The sequence below is a fragment of the Phodopus roborovskii genome, unplaced genomic scaffold (assembly GCF_943737965.1).
Source record: "Phodopus roborovskii unplaced genomic scaffold, PHOROB, whole genome shotgun sequence".
Taxonomy (NCBI): Eukaryota; Metazoa; Chordata; class Mammalia; order Rodentia; family Cricetidae; genus Phodopus; species Phodopus roborovskii.
In genome coordinates this window covers 2,836,177-2,859,450 of record NW_026125640.1, presented here as the reverse complement: position 1 = coordinate 2,859,450, position 23,274 = coordinate 2,836,177, and the positions used below count along the sequence as shown (strand labels likewise).

The following is a 23,274-nucleotide window of genomic DNA, read 5'->3' as shown; positions in this document are numbered from 1 at the left end:
GTGTAGGGCTACACTGGGTCTTTGTTTTGTTTTGTTTGTTTTGTTTTGAAACAGAGTCGCATGTGGCCCAGGCTGGCTTCCAGCTTTCTATGCAGCTGAGGATGCCCTTGAATTTTTCTTTTCTTTCTTTTTGTTTGTTGGTGGTAGTTTTTTAAGACAGTGTTTCTTTTTGTAACTTTCCTTGGCTGTCCTGTAACCTTGTCGGCTCTGTAGACCAGGCTAGCCTCAAATTCTCAGAGAGCCACCTGCCTCTGTTTTCAGAGTGCTAAGGTTAAAGGACCTTGACTTTCTGAACCTCCAGCATCCACCGCTAAAGTGCTGGGATTACAGGAATGTGCCACATCCTTTTCTTTTTTTCTTTTTTTTTTTTAAGTGTGTTTGTTGCTGGCGTTGCTGGGAATAGAACTCAGGGCACTGTACCAGTTGAGTGACATCCTCGCCTCTTGTTGGTTTTTGAGACAAGGTCTAGCTATGTAGCCCTGGCTGACCTGAGCATGTTGTACAGAGCAGGCTGGTCTTGAACTTTCGATATACCTGTCTCTGCTTCTCAAATGCTGGAGTGCACCACCATTCTCAGTTATATATATACTCCATATGTGCTAGGTACCATGATAGGCACTAGGAAGACAGTCTGGAACGTCAGCAACAGGAAGAGCCTATTCAGGAGCTGAGAGTAGACCCGCTCACATGAGCAAGCGGTGAGTGGAATGGTAGAGAACAAGTTGCTAGGTCAGACAATACAGGGTTGTTAGTTTGTTTTTAGAGCCATGACCTCACCATATAGCCCAACCTGGACTGGAACTTGGTATATAGCTCAGGCTGGCCTCAAACCAGAGGTCCTCCGGCTTCCTTCTCCCAATTACTGATGTTACAGATGTGACCACACACCTGATTCAGAAAGTTTGAATTCTGTTTCAAGTATGATGGGACAGTCTGTGTGTTTGCTTTTCTTTCGAGACAGGGTTTCTCTGGATTGCTTTGGAGCCTGCCCTGGAACTTGCTCTGTAGAACAGGCTGGCCTCCAACTCACAGAGATCCGCCTGCCTCTGCCTCCCGAGTGCTGGGATTAAAGGTGTGCGCCCCCCCCCCCGACACAGCTTGCTTTTCATTTTTAAAATTCATTTATTTCCATGTGTGTCCCTGAGCGCATGTGCAGCACAGGCTGAATGTGGAGGTCAGAGAACAACTTTTGGAAGTCAGTTCTCTCTTTCCACCATGATGATCATGGGGCCAGAACTTGGAGACAGACACTTTCAGCAGATGAGCCATCTCATCAGCACTTGAGTTTTACTATGTCTCCCTGCCTGGCCTTGAACTCATAATCAATGCTTCCTCCTTTCTAAATACTGGGACTGCAGGTGCTCACCACCAAACCCACATGTGACTTGTTGCAGAAAGGCCTGTCTGGCTGCTATGTAGAGGATGGATTGGAGGAGCATGAGAAATGGTACCTGGAATTTAAACCCTGGTAATCCAGGTAAGAGAATGTGGTGCCCTGGCCTATAGTTGATGCAAAAGGTTGACGTCTAGGAAGTACTGAAAAGTAGAATTAGTTATCTTTGGCAGAGTGCTACAAGGAAGCAAGGTAGCAGGTGAAGGAGGAGTCTTATTCTTGTGTAGGATTTTGTGTAGGGCTGTGTGTGTGTGTGTGTGTGTGTGTGTGTGTGTGTGTGTGTGTGTGTGAGGGGCTGTGATTAAGAACACGGGACTCCAGACAGAGGACTGCCTGTAATTGAACCCTAATGACACAGATTCCTATGAGCAGTCTGCAGTCCTTCAGTTTTTCATCTGTGACTCCCGGGTGGTGACTAACGACCTTACTGGATAGTTGGAAGAATTGATAGATGGTTTCTATTGTGTGCCTGCTTAGCTAAAAACCACTGTGTAAATGTTAGCTCCAGAGCTGAAGATGGATGCTAAGGTGAAATATCTGGTCTGCAGTTTGATATGGTGGCCTAGGATGTTGAAAAATAATAAACCAAGACTCACCAAGTGAGAGGTTTGTCATGGAAGAGGAGAGTATCTGGGCCCAAGACCACTGGAGGAGCAGACCAGAGCCCGGAAAGAAACTGAAAGTGACTCTCAGCCTGGCCAAAACACCTGTATACTCTGCCAATAAGGGGGAGCAGGTGGGGATTGGGGTTAAGGGTGTGCTGTGCCTCTGGGAAGTTAAGGAAGACAAGGATTTAAAAGGCTGGGTAGTGACATACACTTTTGATCCCAGTACCCAGGAGGCAGAGGCAGGAGGATCTCTGTGAGTTTGAGGCCAGCCTGGTCTACAGCGTGAATTCCAGGACAGCCAGGATTATGTCCAGACACTGTCTCAGAAAACAAAACAAACACTCCCTGACTCAGCAAGAAGGAAGTGTCTGGTTCCCTGTACTTTCTGCAGAATACCTAGGGAGGATCGATAGAATAGTGTGGTATGTATTATACAGTGAAGTCCCATGAACTTTGGCACAAACTGTCTAACTGTCTGTACCCATAAATCCAGCTGTTTGAAGGCTGATACAGAAGGATTGATTGCTTGAGCTCAGGAATTGAAGCCAGCTTGTGTAACCTAACCAGGAACTCCCTCTCCTCACCCCCCATATTGGCAGCTGCAAGATGTAGCAATAAGTTTTCCTGGATAAAGCACAAAATACATTTGCGTCACAGGCACTGCTGGAGGTCTATAACCCACCCCCAGGGTAAGCAAGGGGTTACTCAGGGAAGCTCCCTAACCCAATCATTTTTAAAAAACAAAAAACAAAACAAGAACTGCAACATAACTATTCACACAGCGCTGTGCTTGTTTCTTCTCTTAACCACACACAGACCCTGAAGTCTTCCCTATCAGTAAGCAGAGCAGAACATGTCATGCAGGTGCTATTCAAATTGTTGATGGACAATTAATTACATTGTTTTGAACCCTATGCTTTTATAAACAAAGCTGTGTTTAATTGTATCGAAGGAAGGAAGGAAGGAAGGAAGAAAGAAAGAAAGAAAGAAAGAAAGAAAGAAAGAAAGAAAGGAACCTCCGAAACCAGTAAATAAGAGCAAGGAAATGAGCTTGGTGTTGTGGCCCAGGCCTTTAATCCCTACACCAAGGAAGCAGAAGCAGACAGATCTGAGAGTAGCCTGATCTACATAGTGAGTTAGTTCCATTACAGCCTGGGTTGTATAGAGAGGTCCTGTCTCAAAACCCAAAAACAAAGTGAGGAAATGGAAATGTTACTATGGGAATGGGTATGTATCTTTTTCAAGGGGTCCAGCTGTCTTAGGAAACAGACATATAAGTAGCAAATCTGAAGCCTGAAAGAGATGTTGCATCCCAGGAAATGCTGTAAGCAAAGGAACACTACAGAGTCATAATGAAGACCGGCAGGGTGATGGGGAGACAGCCAGGAAAAGACTGAAGTCTATATAAGCAGGAGGAGAGGCAACTTGAAAGCAACAGGGTATTCTGGGTGCTGTGGTGACATCAGGGTGGATAGTTGGCTTTCAGCAAGATAGGTGAGCTGCTTTTACAAGTTATCTACAATAGTGCTAAAAAAGTGGTTAAGTTTGTCATTAAGGTACAGGATCTGGGGCCCTTGATGAGGCTTTAGCGTGTGTTGGGGGCGGGGTTTGTCTGACATTTGTGTAATTTTTTTTCCCATAGGAAATGACATATATGTCCCGAAAGGCTTTGGAAATTTTGAAAATAAATAAAAATCCCCTAGAATTTATAGTCCTGATGGTTTTGCTGATGGTCTTGTAAATTGTATATTTAATCAAAGGCACTCGAATGCCTTTTTTTTTAACTATTGAAGAGCCATTTAAATGTCAACATAAGTGATTCCCTCCCAAATAGTGCTGTTTAGACATTAGTTCCTCTAATAGACCATAATGATTCATAAGGAGGCATTTCTCGACTCTAAATTGTAGGCCTATTGAAATATAAATTAAGATGATAAATAATTTGACCTTACCTGAGAGTACTAAGTATTTACACGTGTCAAATACGAAATTACCCTGAATATCGGGGGCCCCCTAAAAAGGCAGCCTTCGTCTCAGTAAATAAAACGGGTTAATGAATTTCCTTTGGAGAGCAGAGGAAAAGGGGAATACACAAAAGACTTTCCTCCAGGGGCTCGGTCCTGCAGATGTGCATTGGGCTAGAGAGAGGCGTGAGCCAGTTTCCCCTGGAGCGCCAAGAGGGTGCTGGCCGCCCTTGGCGCTCGGGAGCTTTCCCCTCTCCCCCTCCTTCTGCAAAGCCGCTGGAGTTTCAAAACATGGAGTTTCCACAGGAACTTTGCCAGGCCGAGCTCGCAGCCCTCCCTGGATCCCGCAGCGACATTCGCTGCGGCCTCCCAGCTCCCCCTCCACGCAGAGAGTGTTGACCCGGCGGCCACCTAGCGCAAAGCCCATCGGCCCGGTTCACTCCCCGAGAAGGCGCCCAGCTTCCGGGACCCGGCGCCCCTGCTCGGGTCCTGCAGAGATGATTGTGCCTTCCGTGGGGCCCCTAGCCGAGAGTGCTGGCGCGGGGCTTGGGATCGAGGCCGAGTGGGCATCCCAGCTGCTGGCGCTGGGGTTTGGTTTTGTTTTAAAGCCTTGTTGAGCTCCGGGTGTGTGTGGGGGGGTGGGGAGTGCGAGATGCGAGGAGAGGAGTGCGTAGCACCTTGTCAATGAGAAATTTCCTGTTCACAAGACTCAGCTTGCAGTTTCTGTCCTGCCCTTGAACTGCCTGACAAGTGGATCTGCGCCGTGAGAGTCCCGGAGAGTCTCGCCAGGCGCACGCGAGGGTGGGGGTGGGGGCAGCGGCGCCCAGGCCCCGGGAGCCGGCTGAGCTGGGCCGCCGCCTGCCCTCCCGTTTCCCCGGCGCACCCGTGAGCTCCGAGCCGAGCGGTGACTAATCTGCGGCTCTGGGCCTCTTGGCGCGCAGCCCGGGCTCGCCTCCCGCCCCCTTGTCCCTCCTCCTTCCCCAGCCCCTGCACGCAGAGCTTCGCCGGGTGAATCTTGCGGGCCGCCGCCGCCGCCTTGTCGCGAGTGTGGGAAGCGGCTCGAGGCGGGCGACTCGAGAGCGGTCTCCAGTCGGTCTCCTTCGAGCCAAGCTCCGAGTGTGCGTGTGTTTCCTTCCCCGGAGGCACTTTGATCAGCATTTCCTCCGTGCCGCGGAGGAGCCAGGGCGAACTGGGGCTCTTTAACCCTTGGCGTGCCAGAGCCACCGAGGGCTCCAAGGGAGCATGCCTCGGCAGACAGGTCCACCCGATCAGAGCTAGGTTTGGCAAAGCAGCAGTCGTGTGGCGACTGGCTGGGTCCGGGGAACTTGCCCCAGTATGGCACACTCTCCTAGGGACAGCAGGCTGCGAAGCCCGAAGCCAAGGGGCTGCGTAGTAACCCAACCTGCCCGGCGAGGCACGGTGAGGCTTGAAAGGCCCAGCGGGCTGAGGCTTCCGGAGGAGACCGGGAAGAGCTGGAGGAGCTGTCTTCAAGCATCCAGTTCGCAGGCGCAGGGATGCCTGTCAGCCCAGGGTAGGGGGCCTTGCTCTTGCCCCACACAGTGGGCTCTGGCCACCGCCCCCTCCCTTGGCCTGGCCTCGCTAGGGAGTTAATGATTGATTTACTGGCTCTGAGAGGCAGGCGCCCTCCCAAGCTATTTGTCCAAGCTGAGGAGTTGCTGGAAAGAGGCGCAGAGGCCTAGAGAGCGGGGTGTGGGTGTGTGTGTGTGTGTGGGGGGAAGTGTGTGTGTGTGTTGTCGCCTAGAAAAGGAAGCCGGGCTACCGACGGGAAGGAACGACCACTTGGTTAGCTTCCACTGGGAGAGCCATGTCCGCGGCGAACCCGCGGGAGGCCCGGCCTGGACGAAGAAGGGTGCATTGGGAAGCTCCGCATGTAAATGGATTGGCAGCTGGTGATTAGGCCGCCCGGTTTTATGAGTCATAATAGGCCGCCCGCCTGGCCCTCAACCTGCCCGGTGTAGACTTGGTGTTCTGGGCCCCAAGCCGTGCACTACTCCCAACCGCGCGTAGGGGGATGCTCCAGGGGGGCCCTGGCCGCCTTCAGCGTTGCACAGGATTTCCTCTCATTTCTCGTAGAAGGCAACACAAACACCCTAAATCAAACTGCTCCGACAACCGGAGGCTCCACACAGACACATCAATAAGGATTTCGCCTCCCGCGTTCGAACGCACTGAAACACTTGTCCTATTTTTATGCAAATGACACCACACAAATAGATCTCGCAGGCCCTGGAGAGGGGCGGGAGGAGGAGGGACGCCGGCGCCCCACCAGGGGGCGGTAGGGGGGGTGTCAGTCCCGCACCTCGGGGCCCGCGCTAGCTCGGGTGCAGTGGGGCTGGCACTAACCAGGAGGCCCGCCCCGCGTGCGGTGGCTCCCTGCCAGCGCCGCCTAGTCGGCCGCGTCCCTAGGCTGCCTGCAGAGGCGGATTAGGGAAGGAGCGAAGCGAGCCTGTGACTAATCGCGGGGCCTCGGACCAGAGCACCAAGGCCATGTGCGACTGACAGGATCGACACTAGCAGAGGACACGGCGACGCCTCGCTTAATTGCAGGCTTAAAAAATTGCCGCCTGAGCAGCTCCAGTGCGGAAAGCCACAACATACGCGTGGGTCTGGGTCTTGGGAGTGCGCCCTGGGGTGGGGGGAGGGCTGGTCCAGATTGCTCGCCTGGAGAGGAGGTTTGGCATCCACCGAGGGAGCTAGTTCTTCCCCGCTGCAGGGTCTTTGCAGGGGACACACTGAGTGAGTGTGGGTGAGGTGACCAGCCACCAGGAGTAGGTTTCCTATCATTTGTCCTTTGAGTCCGAGCTTCCCTCTTCTAGCCCTAGGTCAGTAAAGGAGACCTGCACTAAAGGGTACGATTACAGCGGGCCTTTTAAAAATAACCGCACACTACACTCTTCACTTTGCCCCTCTTCTTTACCAACCGACTGAGATACAGGGCCCCGAATGCCCAAAGGAAAGCCAAGGCAAGTCAAGGCCGCAAAGAGCAAGGTGACTGAGTGCCAAAAGTCTGGGGGTCACAGACACGAACCCTGGTCTCTTCGAAGGCTTGTGGTCACAGTCCCTGTGGCCCAGGCCTCCTTTCTGGAGCCCGGGGGCCTCTCAAGCGTCGGCGGGGCGGCTGGTCTGTGAGTGGGGGTGGGGGTAGGAAGGCAGTGGCGGGGAACCCTGCGAGAGAAGTTTCCACCACGCTCTGGTCTGTTGCTGCCAAAATCCCCTGGCCCCTCCCCGCCCGCACTGCCTTCCGTTGCCACCACAAGTTTGGTTTAACGAGAGAGCTCGGGACAAAAGCAAACCTTTTCTATAGACCCTGAAAACAAAGGGGAAAGAGACGCGCGAGGCCGCAGAGAAGCGTCTGCTAGCGTAATGGTGCCAGGCCGAAAGCAGAGCATTAGAACTGCAAAAGCCGCGCGGGCGGGAGGAAGTGCGAGGCGGGAGGCGGGAGGGCGGGCGGGGGAGGGGCGCTGCGCCATGTTTCCGTGTCACCCGCCGAGTCGCCGGCTCTGGGCTCGGCCGCCAGCTCCCGCCTGCCTCCGTAACAGCAGAAAGCGTGCGATTAGCAGCCAGACAGGCGGGGACTCCGGGCCCGCGGGGCCGCCGCACACGCCGCCCGCGGCCCCGGCCCGCGCTCCCTTCCCCCGCCCGCCGGGTAATCCTCCTCCTCGCCGCAGCGCTGTGTGCACTCTCATTAGAGCAGGGTGGCTTTTCTCTGCGCACTCGCTCGGCTCCCGCTGGCAAAACAACGCCTTCCCCGGCCGGGCCCTGGGCCAGGGAAGTCGGAGAGGGCCGGACGGGGGCGGGGTAAGGCTGGGACAGCCACGCAGGTTAGCTCCACCACCCGACCCCGGGCATCCAGAAGATAGGGGGGAGGACCCTCTGGCCCTCCCCCACGCGCAGTGGCAAAACTGGAGGTCCGTACCAGACTCTCTGTCCCTCGGGAAAGGGGGGAGATGCTGGTGCCATCCTGACCTACTGCCATCGGCGGCACGAGGCGTGAATGCGTGGGGGCAGATGAGTGTCTGGGTTGAAGAGCTGGGGTGGACACTGGGAAAGGGTTCCACAACTGGCTTTTGCCCCATGTGATTGCGAACGACCTCTTAAGGCCAGAAGCTGGATTTCAGGTGTTGTTGCCCTAAGACCCTCAGGGAGACCAGTGCTTGCTGAGGGCACTGGTCTCCCTGAGGGTTTGACCAGCCAGAGTGAGTAGGAAACGGCTTTCGGGTTCGACCCGCCAGAAACGGAGGAGGATGCGACCCCACTGCTTTGGAGCCCCATTTTCTGTTCCGCGATCTCTGTATACAACAGTAGGCTGCTTCTCCCAGCACCATGCACCCAGCTGCAGGGCCCGGAGCAGGTGTTCCTGCCTGGCCGGAGTGGCGGCTCCGAGCCCCCCCACCCCCGTCCCAGCTGCAGGGCCGAGAGGAGGGGGGGTGCGTGTTGGTGGTTGTAAGCGAGGGACGTCTCATCGGACCGCGGGGAGGGTCCTCCGTGCTTAAACGGGGCTAGTCCAGGGTGCGGACAGTCGCCTGCAGCCAGGAGGGATCTGAGGTGACGGGCGGCCAGCATCGCTCTGGAACTGCCCTGGGGACCAGAGCAGGCCGTTCGGGGTGGCGGGAGGGTTTCCGGTCCCCGTGACTGCGGCGGCGGGCGGCCGGGAAGTTCCCGGCGTGGCCGCGAGGAGCACCCTCCCCTGGCTGCCGCCGCCACCGCCGCCGCGCAGCTCTCGGAGCGGCGCCCTTAGAGCCTCTGGGCGCCTGGCGACGTCGCCTTCACCTTGTGCGTTGTGGGCTTCAGGGTGGTCCCCGCCCAGCTCCCCCACGGGGAGGCGGGGGTCGGGGACCCCGCGGGAGGGGCCGCTCGCCTCCCAGCCCCTTCTCGCCGCGATGCTGCTATGGCGGGCACGTGAAGCGCAGCTCGGCTCCGGGAGCCCGCCAGGGAGCGGCCTGGCCCGCCGGCTCCGCTTCCCTACGGGTCCAGGAACGCGGAACCAAGGCGGGCCAGATCCCGCGGAGCTCGCTGCCACCCCGCACCCCTCCCTGCCCGAACCGGGCCTTGAGGCCGTGCCAGACGGCTCGCCCGAGGGGAACTCGAGCTGACTAATAGGACGCGTGTGGGCCTCCTGAGGCCCCGCTGTCAGCAGATGCCCGCTCGCTCTGCGCTGACGCCGTGACCAGGCTCTTCGGGGAAGGGCAAGAGGAGGGGTTTCCCCGACCGGTGGTTTCGGCTCCCTGGGGACAATCCGGCTGCGGCTAGCCCCGGGCTTTGGGTCCTGTGTCCTGGTCCCGGTAGGGCAGACTCGGGGAGCTTGGCTCCAGGGTTCTGACCGGAGAAGGTGCCTCAAAGCACCGAGCCGGGGGTGGGCAAAGGCCCAGCTTGGCCTAGGGGACCGTCCTCCTTTGCTGCTTGCGATCTGGGGCCAGCAGCTTGGCTGGGGGGAATTTGAAGGCCATCCCGAGTGCGTGGACTTCGATACCAAAACCTTCAACATATAGAAAGTCTTCCGGAAATCCCTCAATGAGATCCCTGTGAAGAGAAAAGGATTGCTAAAACTCCGGGAGAGTCCAGTTTAGCTGGGAGTTCTCAGGGTCTGGACTGTGTGATGCTTTTTTTTTCCTCCCTTTACAGGGGTTTGTGAAAATCAGCAGACTTTCTCATTATTTCCAATTAGCAGCCACCTCATTGTTGACATAGTTATATGACCCTCCAAAATACAGCTACCTGTTTAGTTTCAACACGTCGGCTGGATTGGTGAAACACAACCCTAGACCAGTAACTAAAAGAAGAAAACTGCCTTTGCAAGCTTGTGTTGGATGCAGAATATATCCTCATCATGCATTCCTGGTTTTATTCAGCTTAATTTCACTAAAATCCTGCCCCCCCCCCAAAGCCTGAAACCCTTCAGGAGATGCCACTTTTCCTGGGGATCCTGGCCATTGGAGAGGGATTGATTGCTGGTGGAAGGGAGGTGGGTTTTAAATGTCACTTCCAAATGAAACCGCTTTCCTTCAGCTTCTCTCTCTCTCTCTCTCTCTCTCTCTCTCTCTCTCTCTCTCTTCTTCTTCCTTCCTTCCTTTCTTTTTTTTCTTTTTTCTTTCTTTTTTTGATGCAGTTTCGAAAGGAGCATTTTTTTTTTCTAGATAAGAAGTGACCGATCAAAATCGCCGAGGGGAGGTTGTAAGCAGCCGCTTTGCCCCAGCTTAGCCTTATCTTATCTTTCACACTTGCATGGCGGAAAAAAATTGGCTTATCTTTATCCCCACCCCCTTCTCGCCTTAATTGCTAAAAAACATTGGTGTGTTAAACGGGCAGGAAGGAGGTCTCTGGATTGTCATTAGAACAGGAAGATTCAAAAATGTGGGGTCCTGGGGGGAAAGTAGGGAGACAAGAGTTTATTCTTTCCTTTAGGTCTTTCTTGTACAGTGCCGAGGGTCTAGTCCCAGCTGGCACCATAACCAGATTTCTTTTTTAAAAGAAGAATTAAACAAAAACCCGTATGGCTTTTACTTAGGCAGCTTCCTAAGGCCTCTTTTTCTCAGTACTCTGTTTACCAACCTCTCCCCTTCATCTCTCCCCCAAAACTGTCAGTGTGTCTCTGTTGAAACCTCTACCATCATCCTCTTCTATAATAGCCTCCGTCTGGGGGGGGGGTTGGTGGTGGCAGGGTGGGATGCAAGGCTGCAACGTGCAGCCTGCTGGAAATCATTAAAATATATGCGGGTGTCTGCAAACACACACTTTTAAATCATGGCATTTCCCCTCCAAGCTGGTATATTTAAACTCCAGAGCTTGCTGGATCTCCTCCCTCTCAGTCGTTTGTCTGTGTCACCGACAGGCCGCTAATGGCCAGGCTTCCAGGCGCGGTGCATTATGCATTAGCCTCCTCCCACCGCTGCCCCACTCGGAAGGCTCTGTCAGGCCTGGCAATGCAAACCACTCTCCCTCTATCCCTGCTCCCCTCAATTGAGGCATGGGGGCTGTGAGGTCACTAACAGGCTGGAGACACTGAAGTATGGGGATAGGGCACCACAGAATGGGCCTTGGGGAGGAATGGAATCAGGTAAAATGTGCCACAGATTAACTTAAAACCATTTGGGATTCCCAGACTTGTGCTACTGGCCACTACTACCCCACAGTGACCAGCCCCCGCCAATCAATTTGCACCCAGCTTTGGGTGTATATGTATTGTGAGGGCGCTCAATTACTTAGAGCTGCTCTAGTTCTGCTTTTCTATCTGCTGGCCCTGTAGTCCTTTCTTACTATAAGTGAGAGGCTGGTAGTAGCAGCCCCCCAGTTCCAGGTGGTCCCCCCGAGGAAGCTGAAAAGAGATGCTGAATTAAAAATGGTTGGCAGGAAGCAGGTATGCTGAGTGTGAAGACCACTATTTGGCAACTCGACCTGTTTTCTCTTGTGCTCCTACTTACCTCCACCCCCCCCCCCCAAGCAGGGTAAAATATGCACTAGAAGGCCTAGCTAAACAAGAACCCTGGCCTGGAGGTAGTATCAGGGTTGATCTGTAGGCATGTCGACTTTGATGGAGGGCCCTTCTCCAAAGCCCCCTATGTTTATGCCATCTGGTCAACACCCAGTCAGGCTTTGGCAATAGCAGTATAGATCCCAAAGTGCAGGGCCTGACATAGACTAGACCAGGAATTTCCTGATGCTTCTTTGAACCATGTTGATTCTGTTTTTGGGCCTCCCACCTCAAAACAGCCTAGAACTCTCCAAAGGCAATTATCCCATACAACCCCCAAGTCCAACAGTTTTCTTCCTGGGAAGGCAGCTATCTTTAAATATTTCACAATGAGTAAAATCCTTAGGGTCAAGGATAGGCCTCCAATTGTTACTTCATTTGAGTTTGAAAGGAAGACAGTGTGGGTATTTGTATTTTTTTAAAAGATAGTTACATTGTATAAACTAAAAATGTATCATCTTTACCATTCAAGTGTGCGGTATTCCAGGGACTCCAATATCTAGTGTTAAAGGCTGGAAAGCACCAGCAGAGGAGGCTTAGAAGCTAGGATTTCTATTCTACACATACCTGTCATAAATGAACCCCCACCACACACAGTTGGGAACCCAGAATGCTCCTAATCACAGGTAGGACCTCATAACAGACTGGAAGGCCATACTCCAGGCCTAGGAGTAGCCAGACTGGTGGAAGGCTGGCAGATCTCAGAGTCAGCAGATCCAGAAAAGGGCAGGCAGGTTTCAAGTTTACTCCCAGAAGCTCCAATTTGCTCTTCCAGTTGCAGAGTCTGCTTAGAATCTACAGCAGGAGAAACACAGCCCAGGAGTCTGAAGTCCAGCCATATGTTATAATCACAAGACCTTTTCTGGGGGGGGGGAGGTTTGGGGGGAGGGGCGGTCTCCGTAGCTCCACCTCAGAGTACTTCTCATTTCCTTGCTGATTTATTTTTCAGCTGGCGGTGGGGCCTCCCCTCCCTTGTGCTCCATCTATTCCTCTGCTTTCATTGAAATCCTCCCCTTTCAGAGGGCAGGGTATATCGGTGGCCTGACACCGGGGTCAGTTCCAGGGGGACATGGAGGAGGGCAGTTGAGAGGACCAAGGAAGAGCCAGACCTTGAGCATCTGAGGTAGACCCTGGGCACCTCCGGATCAGACAGTGACCCCCTGAGTAAGGATACAAGATGGGACTGCCTTTTGACAGCTTTCTCTTCACAGTCAACAATTCTGAGGAAACAGGCCAATAGGTGTGATCCTTCTTCACTTAGGGGAACTGGGGAAGATCTCACATTTTAATTCTGAGTGAATCACACACACACACACACACACAGATACACACACACACACACACACACACACACACTGCACATGCGCCTCTGGGACTCCCTTAATAAGATATTTTTTTTTAAATCCCATGAAATTGCGAAATACCTTCTCGGAGATGTAAGAGAAAGCCTTTAATCCCACCAGCCCTTTGGAGAACACTGTAGAGTCCAGAGACCCCCTTAAAGGAGAGGAGGTGACTGCCACAAATTATGTCAAAGGCAAATTTACTGGCCTGTTTGTCTCCAGCATCAAATTTCTCAAGCAGTCAGCCCTCTCCAAGGGCCCTTTGCCTTTACAGCATCCCCCCCCCATTCATTTTAGCTCTAGGACTTAAAGTTAGACAAACAGGCCCCTTTGTCAGCAGACCCGGGGAGGCTCTAGGATTCAGAGAGGCCTCAGGCTCTGTGTTCGGCTTTTGGATTTTCCAAAAGTTCTGGGCAGTTAATGTGTCTCGGACTCTGGGAAAAGCCTGTTCCTGGGAGAGTTAGGAGGTGAGAAGAGGGGGAGAGAAGGTGGCTGGGCATCGAGCCAGGGCTTCTGCGATGCGGCCTAACCGAGCCGGATGAGCCTGGCACTGCTCTGCTGTTCTCCCAGGCCAGCCCTCCTGCCCAGCCCACAGCAGCACAGCAGTGGCCTTTCTGCCTGGAACTGCGTACAGAGTTTCCCCCACAAATGCCCAACTCCAGCTTTCCCGGTTATTTTAGGCTTGTTTTGAATAAAAAGAGTCGCTACAAAAAGAATTGTTGCTACAACATACAACCAGCGGCCTTTCCCCCAGCTGTGTCTGTAACTCGCATGCGTTCAGTCTAATAACTTTTAATGTCTAGCCTTAAAACGTCTTTATAAAAAATAGCTTTACAGCATAATAGTCCAGGTGTCTTTCTGCTTGTTACAGGAGATTAAAAAAACGTGTAGGTTAGCTTTCAGAGACACCACCCCCCAGAAAGACCAGGAAGAAAAAGACGTGCATTCCATTCTGCAGGAGCGGGTCCTGGACACATTAGCAGCCCAGCATGGCTAGGCACAGCTCACTAGCCGGCCGGCCTGTCTTTTGCATCAGTTGTTACAAGCAGCTCTGGAGCATGAAGATTTAATTCTGCTCGAAGTTTCGGGTTTCAAACGGTAGAGATGTTTCACTTCTGCTTTGAGAAGGGCTGTTTTTATAACTATGTGCTGAGAACTAAAACAGAATGAATAAAATTGCACCTAGTATCAGTCCCACAGTCAGTAGTGGGCCTCGCTTTTAAAAGGGAAAATATCTCCTAGCTAGAGATGATTTTGGCCTTGACCTTGACTTAGTAATCAACTTGAGATGCTTTTGATTATTTTTTTGGCATGTAGGTGCTCCAGGATATTTAAAAACTTTCCGTGTGGGTTTACTAGCCACTTCCATTTCGGACTTTGGTGCTCATCAAGCCTGCACCATTCTGAGCCTAGGCAGAAGAGATACTCCACCCCCTCTTCAGAATCAAAAGACCCCACAGACCCACCAAATAGGGTCACCTTTGGCCTCGGTGTCAGAGCTCCCAGCCTGGGTGCCCTGCCTTCGCTTCCCGCCAGCTTCACGAAGTGGAGCTGGGTTCGCCCTTGAGGTTCTGCGCCCCGGGGAGGCCGGAACCTCCCTTCTCGGGCTCCCCCTTTCCCCTGGCAGCCCTTCCCCCCTCTGGCGCCCAGAGCTGCTCCGGGTGCGCTGTAGAAGCTCAATACGTGTCAATTGAATTGAATGGCTGCGGGCGCAGGCTGGACGCCGCTGCCGAGCCCGGATCTGCACGACGTTCCCGAGTGGAAATTTATGTGCTGAACGGCGAAGCCAAAAGTTGTTACCGGCCAAGTAAAATAAAACGCGGGAGATACTCTCACAAGGCCGAGGTGAGAGCCGAGGGCAGACCCTCCAGCCATAGGAGTTCCGGGCCGGGAAATGCTCAAGAACTGGGAGGGACTCAGGCGCATCCCAATTCCCTTCACGGCCCTCCCACCCCCCTTGTGTCCCCAGGAGCCCCACACACAATTGAAACGTCCGGGGAGCGAGGGAGCAGAGTTAGGATTTGGATCGGCCACAGTTGCGGGTGGTGGTGTTTACGTGTATCTTTGCGCCTGAAGGGGAAGTAGGTCCTCTGGGAAGAAGGGGCGAGGTGGGGGTCGGTGGACGCCCACGCGCACTCAGGCTTTGCCGGGCTGGGTCTCGGAGGGGACGCGAGGCCCGGATAGCGCAGCGCTGGTGGCGAGAGGCGGCAGTGGCGCCTGCCTCTGGGGTTTGACAGCTTTGGCTGAGAGGAGTGTGAGGCGCTTTATGGTAATTGCGGTCCTCCACTGGCCTTCTGGGTAGCAAGGGGAGTCTCGGCGCGCAGCAGGGAAAGCCGCCCCCGCCGCCCCCCATTCCTCCTGCTGGGGATCTGTTGGCCGACCTAGTGGTCGCCGCCGCCCCAGTTGGTCTCCACTCCCCTAGGACATGAGCCCCGGCCGGCCGTGAACAGCAAACTCGGCCGGAGCTGGGACGGATAGGACAGAGGAAGGTGGAGTGTGTGTGTGTGCGTGCGCGCGTGTGTCTGTGTGTGTGTGTGTGTGTGTGTGTGTGTGTGTGGGCGACGACACGGCCACACCACCCAGGTGGTTCGGGGTTCGGATGTGGCGAGGCCCCAGTGCACCCGGGTGGGAATCTGTGACGGCCGGGGAAAGTCGGGCGAACCTTTCCCGGGGAATCACCCCCTCCCGAACCCCCACCGCGGAGGCGCCGCAGCGGAGGGTGAGCGGAGACTGGGGAGCTCAAACTTGCGAGAGCTGGAGGCGGCGGCGGGCGGGCGGCTGTCGCCGGAGCGCTGCGCCTGAAGGGGGAGGGGAGGCGGCTGTTGAGAGGGAGGGAGGGAGGGCGGAGGGAGGGGAGGAGGAAGAGGAGGGAACCTGGGAGGGGGGACGCGTTGGGATCGCGGCGTGCGGCAGACGGAGCCCGGGCTCCCAGCGGCAAGGTGAGGCAGAGCCGCGCTCCGGGCTCAACGGCGACCGAGCTCTTCGGACGAGGGGGAGACGCGCCGGAACCCAGATCACGACCGGGAGCGGGAGCGAGGCGGTGGCGGAGGGGGAGCACGCGAGCTGCCGGGCGGAGAGCCCGAGCCGCGCTGTCGCCGCGCAGGGACGACTTGGCCAACACACTCGCTCACACACTCACACACACACACCCAGCCCGAGCGGGCGCTCGCGGCGAACCGTCAACATGGCGCTGGGGCTCCTGCCCGAGCGCGGGCGGCAGCGGCGGCGCGGGATCTGCTGAGGCTGACCGAGCCCAGTCCAGCTGCGGGAGGAGAGAACCGCGCGGGGCCGTCGCCACCTGCCCTGAGGCTCGCGGCCCGCCCCGCCCGGCCCCACCCCCACGAGGCCCAGAGCCCACCCCTCCGCCGGGCCGACCCCGAGGGCAGCCGGCTGGCTGCATAAGGAGACGGAGGCGAGCAAGTGCGGCGCCGGGAGCGGGCTGCGGGCATCCGGGGAAGGCAAACTTTGCTGCTTGCTGTGCTTCCCCGGCCCGGCTCCTTCTCCGCTCCTTAACGTCGCCGCTCTCCCTCGACCCCGCACGCGTCCACCCAGCCAGCAAGCCGTCCCCGGATCCTCCTCGCCGCCTGGACTCAGCTCCGGGGAAAACTTCAAAGCGCCGGATCGTAGGCTCCGGGTCTACTTCCCGACTGGGGATTTCAGGTCAGTGCCCGGAACACCTTTCCCCGGGGAGGCCGCGGGCGGGCTGGCGCGCGGGGGACTGCAGCCGACCCTGTCCCTCGGGACTCCCACCCTCGGAGGGTTTCTCCGACACCAGTAGACCCCCGTCGGGAGCTTTAGCTACCTTGCTCGCTTTCGGTTTTACATCAGAGCTGTAAGTTATTAAAAATGCAGCCAACCTAAGCGGCCCCCGCGTGGGCACCAGGGAGGGAGGCAGAGAGGGACTCCACGGGGGACCAGCCGCCTCCCGAGGGGCTTGGAGGACAGGGAGTTCAGCGAGTGGAAGTTTGCAGCCTCTGTGTGTCTGCGCGGGAGCGCGGTCGTCGCCGAGCGTCGGGAGTCGGGCGCGGGGGGGGGGTTGGGGTGGGGGGTGCTGGGCTGGAAGCTGGGAAGCTCGGCTCGGCGTTACCTCGCTAGCAGGAAGGGGAGGCGGCGGGTTCCCGTCTGCTTTCTTTTTCGACTCGGAAAAGAACTGTAAAAACCCCCAGCCGCCGCCGCTTCGTCTGGCCTCTCCTGGGGCCGGTGGTGCCTCCGAGTGGAACGACGGCTTCTTCGTGCGCTAGTGTGTGCGGCGGGTGCCTCAGACCCAGCCAAGCTCTACCTGCCGTCGTCGCGCAACTCCTGGAGGGGAGTCCCGGGTTTTTTGTTGTTGTTGGGGTTTTTTTTTTGGGGGGGGTTTTTTTTTTTCCCTTTTCCCTTACTACCCCTTGGCTTGCCCCAAAGCGTGAATCACGTGGATTTAGGAGGAAAAAAAAAACTACTAGGAATCCGAGGAGAGCTGGAGATTCAGACTGGGCCAGTCCGCCCTCCTGCCAGGTCAGCTGCTTTGTTTTGTAAATATTCTTTTAAGATTCTAATTCTACCCCCTCCCATCTCCTCCCTTTGGGAGACGTCCTTAGGGTGGGTTTTAAGTTCTGAACCTCCTGGAGCGGGCGTGGGCTGCTTGTGCGGGAGCTGGAGCAGGGCTGGGGGAGCGAGCAGAGCACCCAGCCCTCTGCTGAGCAGTAGGGAGCCTGGTGGGAAGCCCTGATGGGCGTGTGAAAGTCTGGGGCCGGAGGAAGTTGGTCCCACTCGTAGGGCGGGCGACACGGAGGCTCTGGGCGAAGAGGAACTTGCGCACCGGGCGCGATCCTCGGCCGAGGCGGGGAGGGCGAGGCGGCACAGGGCCAGAGCTTGGAGCAGGCGGGAGGCTGCGCTGCCGAGCCACCACCAACCCGGGGGCTCAGGGCGGTGGCGAAGAGCGCCTGCTGTTTACGAAGAGAGCCTAGGAGCGCCCTGTCCTAGGGCGGCTAGTGGCACGTGTAGTCCCGGCGGACTTCTGGCTGCCCAGTTGCACGCGGGAACACGTACCCACGTCCCGAAGACGCCCGAGCCCGTCCGCTTTTAGACCGAGGCCCAGAGAGCCGTAATTTGCTGCTAATGAATCTTTTCCAGAAGTCCGCGACCTCCAGCTAGACGCTGTGAGTGCCCGCGCGCGAAGGCGCGCGCCGCCGGAGTCTAGAGGGTGGGGGTTGGGGAAATGGGAAAGCGAAGAAGGAACTGGAGGAGGGTTATGTTTATTTAAAAACAAACCTCAAAAAGAAACCAGCGTTCTTCAAATAGGTTTTCGTACTGCCTGGTTGCGTCTAGACTAGACAGTCCGGGGGTTTTAACTATGTAGCCCCCTCCCTGCGCACCCTTATTCAGAGAAGGCTAGAAGAGGAGTACTGCTATTTGGTTCTAAGGTTAGTCCCTTGGGAGAAAAAAAAATCCTTAAAAATGGACCGGGAGTTTTAAAAAAAATGAGGAAATGGCCCACCCCAGAAGGTGGTGAGTGGACAGACTTGGGTATTTCTAGCTATCTGACACTAACTCTGGCATTGGAAACGGACACCACCGAGAGAGATCGACCTGTACAAGGTGCTGGATTCGGTTTTGCCAACAGATCTGCTTGTGTGGAAGGCATTTTTAATTGTCGACCTCAGAGACGCCTATATGTAGACACTTGGGCAATAATTCGCTTCTCGGCCCTTCCTGCTCCATCCCTGGTTTGTTACCAGGTCTGGGTTGCAGTGTTGGCTCTGGTGTTTATTTTGGGTTGGATTGTGTCGCGTAGAGCTCCGCGGAGGGGTGATTAATATGCGTTCCAGGTTTAATCTGAGGCTGGCCTCCAGTGGGAGGGTGTACACCACGTACAGAAATTGCCTGCGGTGGTTAGGGGATCACGCGGGGTTCGGTCACCAGGCGTTAGGGCGGGTAGATCTGGACTGGGGCTCGATCAGCGCCGTCCTTTGAGGCGCTGTCACCAGTAGGTGACTGAGAGTTAATTAGGAAGTGTTCTCTGGATCAATGGGCCGCACAGCTCATTAGCGATTCTCTCCAGCCCTTTGCAGGGCCGGCCTGGCCTCCGCCTCCCACACAGCCCGGGCCCCCGCGGTCCTGGCTGCGGAGAGCGCCGCTGGGAAGTGGGGAGGGGTGGTCAGTGAGGGACAGCTGGCGGGCCAATATAACTTCGCAGGGCAGCGCGTTGCGTGCGGCGCCTCGAGGTCCACACAGCCCGCTCTTTCTTCCTGCTCGCGGTCGCCTCCACTGTGTCTTTAACTCGCTCTAGCTGGCTTTGCTGCCTGGCTTCTCCTCCCCGCCTCCCTCGCCTATCTCTTGTTCTCTAAGCACGACGCCTGTGCTCCCCGCCCAGTTTGGGATTAGACAAGATAAAAATAGGACTGCCCAGCGCGCAGAGCTGTGACTGTGCCCGGGTAGACGGGCTGGTGCGAACGCAGTGGGTAGGGTCTGAGAGAAGGCTAGCAGGGCGCTCGGGGCATCCAGATTCTTATTGGACCCTCACCCCCTACCCCGCAGGCGTCGTCACGCTCTCTGGACTCCCGTCCGCTGTGAACCGTGTGGGCCAGGGGGACCTGAGCAGGGTCTCTGCGCTCTCGGGGGTGTTGTTGGTGTGCGGGTGATAGATCGGTCTAGACAGGCATGCAGACTCCCTCCTGGCTGAAGGACGGGGGGGGGGGGCAGTGGAGAAGGCAGCAGACTCCTGAGAGCGGCGAGCTAGCAAGCTAAAGCTAGCCTGTGGGCCCAGTGAGCCGGGTGGAAGGCAGTTTGTGTATGTGTGTGTATGTGTGGGGGGTCTCTTAACCCTTTAAGTGCAGTAAAGAGTTTAAGGGGGGAAGAGGGATAACGAGCCTAGTAAAGGATACTGGAAGTGGAGTGGTCCACAGGGGTGGGGGGGCGCTGAGGTCTAGACCTACTGCTGTTTTCCTTTCTCTTCTATGTGTGCGTCCACCGATTCTTAAACAATTCCAATGCAGCTGCTGGGCAGAGTAACTAGCTTAAGGCGGTACTTATTGCAGGAGCTGGGAACCCAAAATGGGCACCCTCACTTGAGAGCAGGCTGTGAAAACCTGCTTCCTAGAGAAACTGGCCTGTGTAGGGGAAACGGTAGTTGGACATAGGCTCTGACCCTGGCTACTGCAGATTAAAGGCCTTGAGCCCAAAGTGCCAGACCAGGAAGTACGGTGTGTATGCATTGGAGGGAGAATATGACATTCCTTGAGCTGTCCATATATAAACACTTAACCATGAACTTGTGAACAGTTATAATCAGACATTTGCAGGGAGACAAACTAAATAGGAGATGGTCTGGATACTTAAATTTATGTATCATTTGTGTATGGATGGTCTATAATTTAAAACAACTCAACATACATTAGTTAGTTCTTTCCAGAGCTGGATATTGATGGGTGGGTTCCCTTATAGATAATTAACTTATTCCCTCCTCCCCTTTCCTCTTAAAGATTTGTGGTCTCAGGTTCCTCTATTTACATTTAAACTGTAAAGCCATGCTGTTCTGGCCAGGAAATGAACTGCATTATAGGGATAGCCAAAGAACCAGAGTAGTAGGGAGGAATGCTCAGATTAAGACATACCCCAGAATGACGTGTGCTTCACAAATCAAGACACTTTGGTCCTTGTGTCCTAATGGAACTGGAGATATACATAAGAGATAAAGAACTGGCCTACAGGAATGTAAACATGGGTATGCAAATACAGAAATGTATAGTGGTATTCTAAAAAAAAAACTATAGACATTGTGAAGCTGGAAACGAGCAGAAGTTCTGTGTGGCAAAGACAAAAAAAATCAATTTAAAGATGTGAAGGGTGTCACTTGGGGGGGGTGGAGCACAAAAGACACACATGCATTCATACCCGTGCTTAGATACAAAACAGGAGCTGGATTACCAAAGACCTCTTCTTTGCCTTGAGGAAGACTGATTGGGAGCAAACCTGGGCAACTATACTGACACTTTGTCAGGGATGTAATGTGTTTGGGCAGTAAAAAATGGCAAAGCAGCTCCCAAACTGGCGGATGGCCCTTGTTTAGAATTACTTCTAGTTCTTGCCCTCGCTAACCAGGTAGCAGGAATTCTGAAGTGACAGGGAGTTCTTGACCTTGGGTGGCTGGAAGGTGAAGGAAAAAGCAGTAGCTCTCTACTTGTGTGTGTGTGGGGGGGATGGATGTGAGACTGTGGTAAAGACTTGTTGGCGAAGGTGGTGTCAGGCTTGGGCTGAGAAACAATCGAAAGAAGCATGCCCTCTGGGAGAAATAAAGGGAGAGAGTGGTAAGCTTTCATTTTGGTATGCTTTTATTATGTATTTTTCCTTCCCACTGGTGGAGACCAAGCCCAGGATGACCTGTGCTGGGTGTATTAGCAGGCGCCTCAGTGACCCCAGAAGGGCATGTAAACTCCTGCTAGGGTTTAGTTTGCTTGGGGGCACCGATCTGCCTCGCTCCTTCTTTGTTTAAGCCCAGTCAGGAATTCCAGTTTTTATTGGGAAGATCACACTTGGGTGGAGCCCAGGCGGGGCAGGGCTGGGCTGTGCGGAAGCCCCTAAGTACTGCCCCAACCATCCTACAGTCCTTAGGAGCAACCCGCAGCCCTTAACAATGCCTCCCTAGTTTCCTCGAGGACTCTTCGAAGGTCCAGATACCTAGCCAGCCAGGCAGGGTGGGGAAATCGCCTGAATCAATGGCTGCGCATCTCACTGCTTCTCCTCCAAAAGGAGCTCCAAAAGGCCCTTTGTTAGGGGTGTCCTGGGAGTCGCTGAGGAGTGTAAAATGTGGTGTTTTGGCCCAGGAGTCTCTTGGAAAGGTCTGGATCTGGTTTAGTGGGGGCCTCTCCCAAACTTAGGAAGGCTTTGGCTGGCCATCGCTGGAGAGACTTGGTCAGTGTTGATGGCCAATGGGATTTGTCTTTTTGCTGAGATGGCCTCCCTGCTGAGATCTAGTGGTGGAACTGAGATATCCAAAAGAGCTGTGGTGTTAAGACCTCTGTCGACCTCCATTGGTAGCTCAACCTGGTTCATCTTGAGCACTTGGCCCAAAGTGTGCACTGGCCATTTCCCCAATAGCTTCCGGAAACTTGATCTCCAACATTTTGGGGGGTGGTCCTTAATGGTGCTCTCCTGGGGGTGTTTCTGAAGATTCCCGTTCTGGGCTCAAGCTCAATTCCGTGTTTTCTCAATCCAGATTCTTTTGGTATGTCCCCACTTATTTTTTTCCAGAGCCCGAGGATTGCTAGCCAGCACCCACAGGCTGGGCTCCCCACGATTAGACAAATGGAGAAGGCCACTCAGAGAAGATCCTGACAGCATAAAATATAATTTGTGATCTAAAAGACAGTTTCCAGTATAATCTCATTATGCACCACAGACTGCCGGTGTTATTTTGTGGAAGGCGGACAATGATCAATTTACATTGACCCGGGGCTGGGCGAGCTTTTAGATGGTAATTGCCATATTGATTTGCATGCAAAAAGGAGACCTGCTAAAATTAAAGACCGGAAGCTAAATTAAACTAAATTTATTGTCTAGGTGCAAACCAGGGGAACTATTGGGGGAGGGAGGTGAGTCAGGTTAGGTCGACAGGGGCAGAACAGGTAAGAGGCTCTCAGAACTTGGGGGGTACTTTACAACTTTCCTGAATATCTTTGCCTTGTGATTTCAAAATGTGGGAAAGGAGTCAGAGTTTAGGGGAAAGTTATAAAAAGGTACAATTGCAGTGAAGGCTCTCAGTCTTTTAATGCTAACGGTAACTATAAGGAAGAGGGGAGGTTTATAGGGCTGTACGGGTGTCTCCCTGCACCATTTCCGGCACTCCCCACCTCCCATTTCTATTGTTCTGACTCAAGGGGCCTTTGCTATGGTGCCTGGGACACCACCAAACTCTGAAGAGAAAGGAAGAAGGGAGAGAGGCAGCCCTTCTCCTTTCCTGCCTTGCTCCTTCCTCTCCCCCTGTATCAGTAGACCTTGTGGGCATGAATGTGTTAGGGGCTGAGCATCACCTCCACCTAAGCAAGGCCGCTGGGTAGCACTGATGGACTGTAGGCAATTGTCTATGGAAGCTATGGTCGAAAGCTCGGCTGGATGGCAATTGCTCGGGAAGCCACAGACTCTTAAGTGGCCAATGTTGGGGGTGAGGAATTCAAATTCAGGTGGAGAAGGTGCCTGCAGGCCTACTTAGTTCCAGAGACAGGACTCGACTCTAGAAGAAATTCTGGCATGCAAGGCCAGTTTCGAGCAGGCGCAGGCGGGAGCTGGAAACTCCAGCCCACAAGCAAAGGCTGGAAAGTTTTTAAAAGAGAAAGAAAGCCACTTGCCGAGGGCTGGCTGGGAGCCAGGTCAGCTGGGCCGCCTGGCCACTGGGCTGATGAACAGAGGGAGTGTGCAGTCCTTTTCCACCTATACCCTCTCCTTCCTTCTGTCTCTGTGGCTCTATTTCAGAGGCTCTCTTGGAGCAGAGCTGCAGAAATTG

The 23,274-nt window shown here is 54.7% G+C and overlaps 1 protein-coding gene across 9 annotated transcripts in view; it reads left to right on the top strand.

Moving 5' to 3' along the window:
• The window catches only part of Bcor (BCL6 corepressor), a 120,978-nt gene that overhangs the window by 61,403 nt on the left and 36,301 nt on the right, over positions 1 to 23,274 (top strand). For 3 of the 9 annotated variants that reach the window (XM_051177946.1, XM_051177944.1, XM_051177939.1), the window contains exon 1: positions 16,312 to 16,457. The exons of 2 other annotated variants lie outside the window; for them this stretch is intronic. The gene's annotated coding sequence lies outside the window, so the exon portion shown is untranslated. Of the gene's footprint in view, positions 1 to 16,308; positions 16,458 to 17,178; positions 17,292 to 17,776; positions 17,936 to 23,274 lie in introns of those variants that run through there. 4 more of the 9 variants (XM_051177948.1, XM_051177945.1, XM_051177943.1 and 1 more) reach the window with 4 other exon arrangements.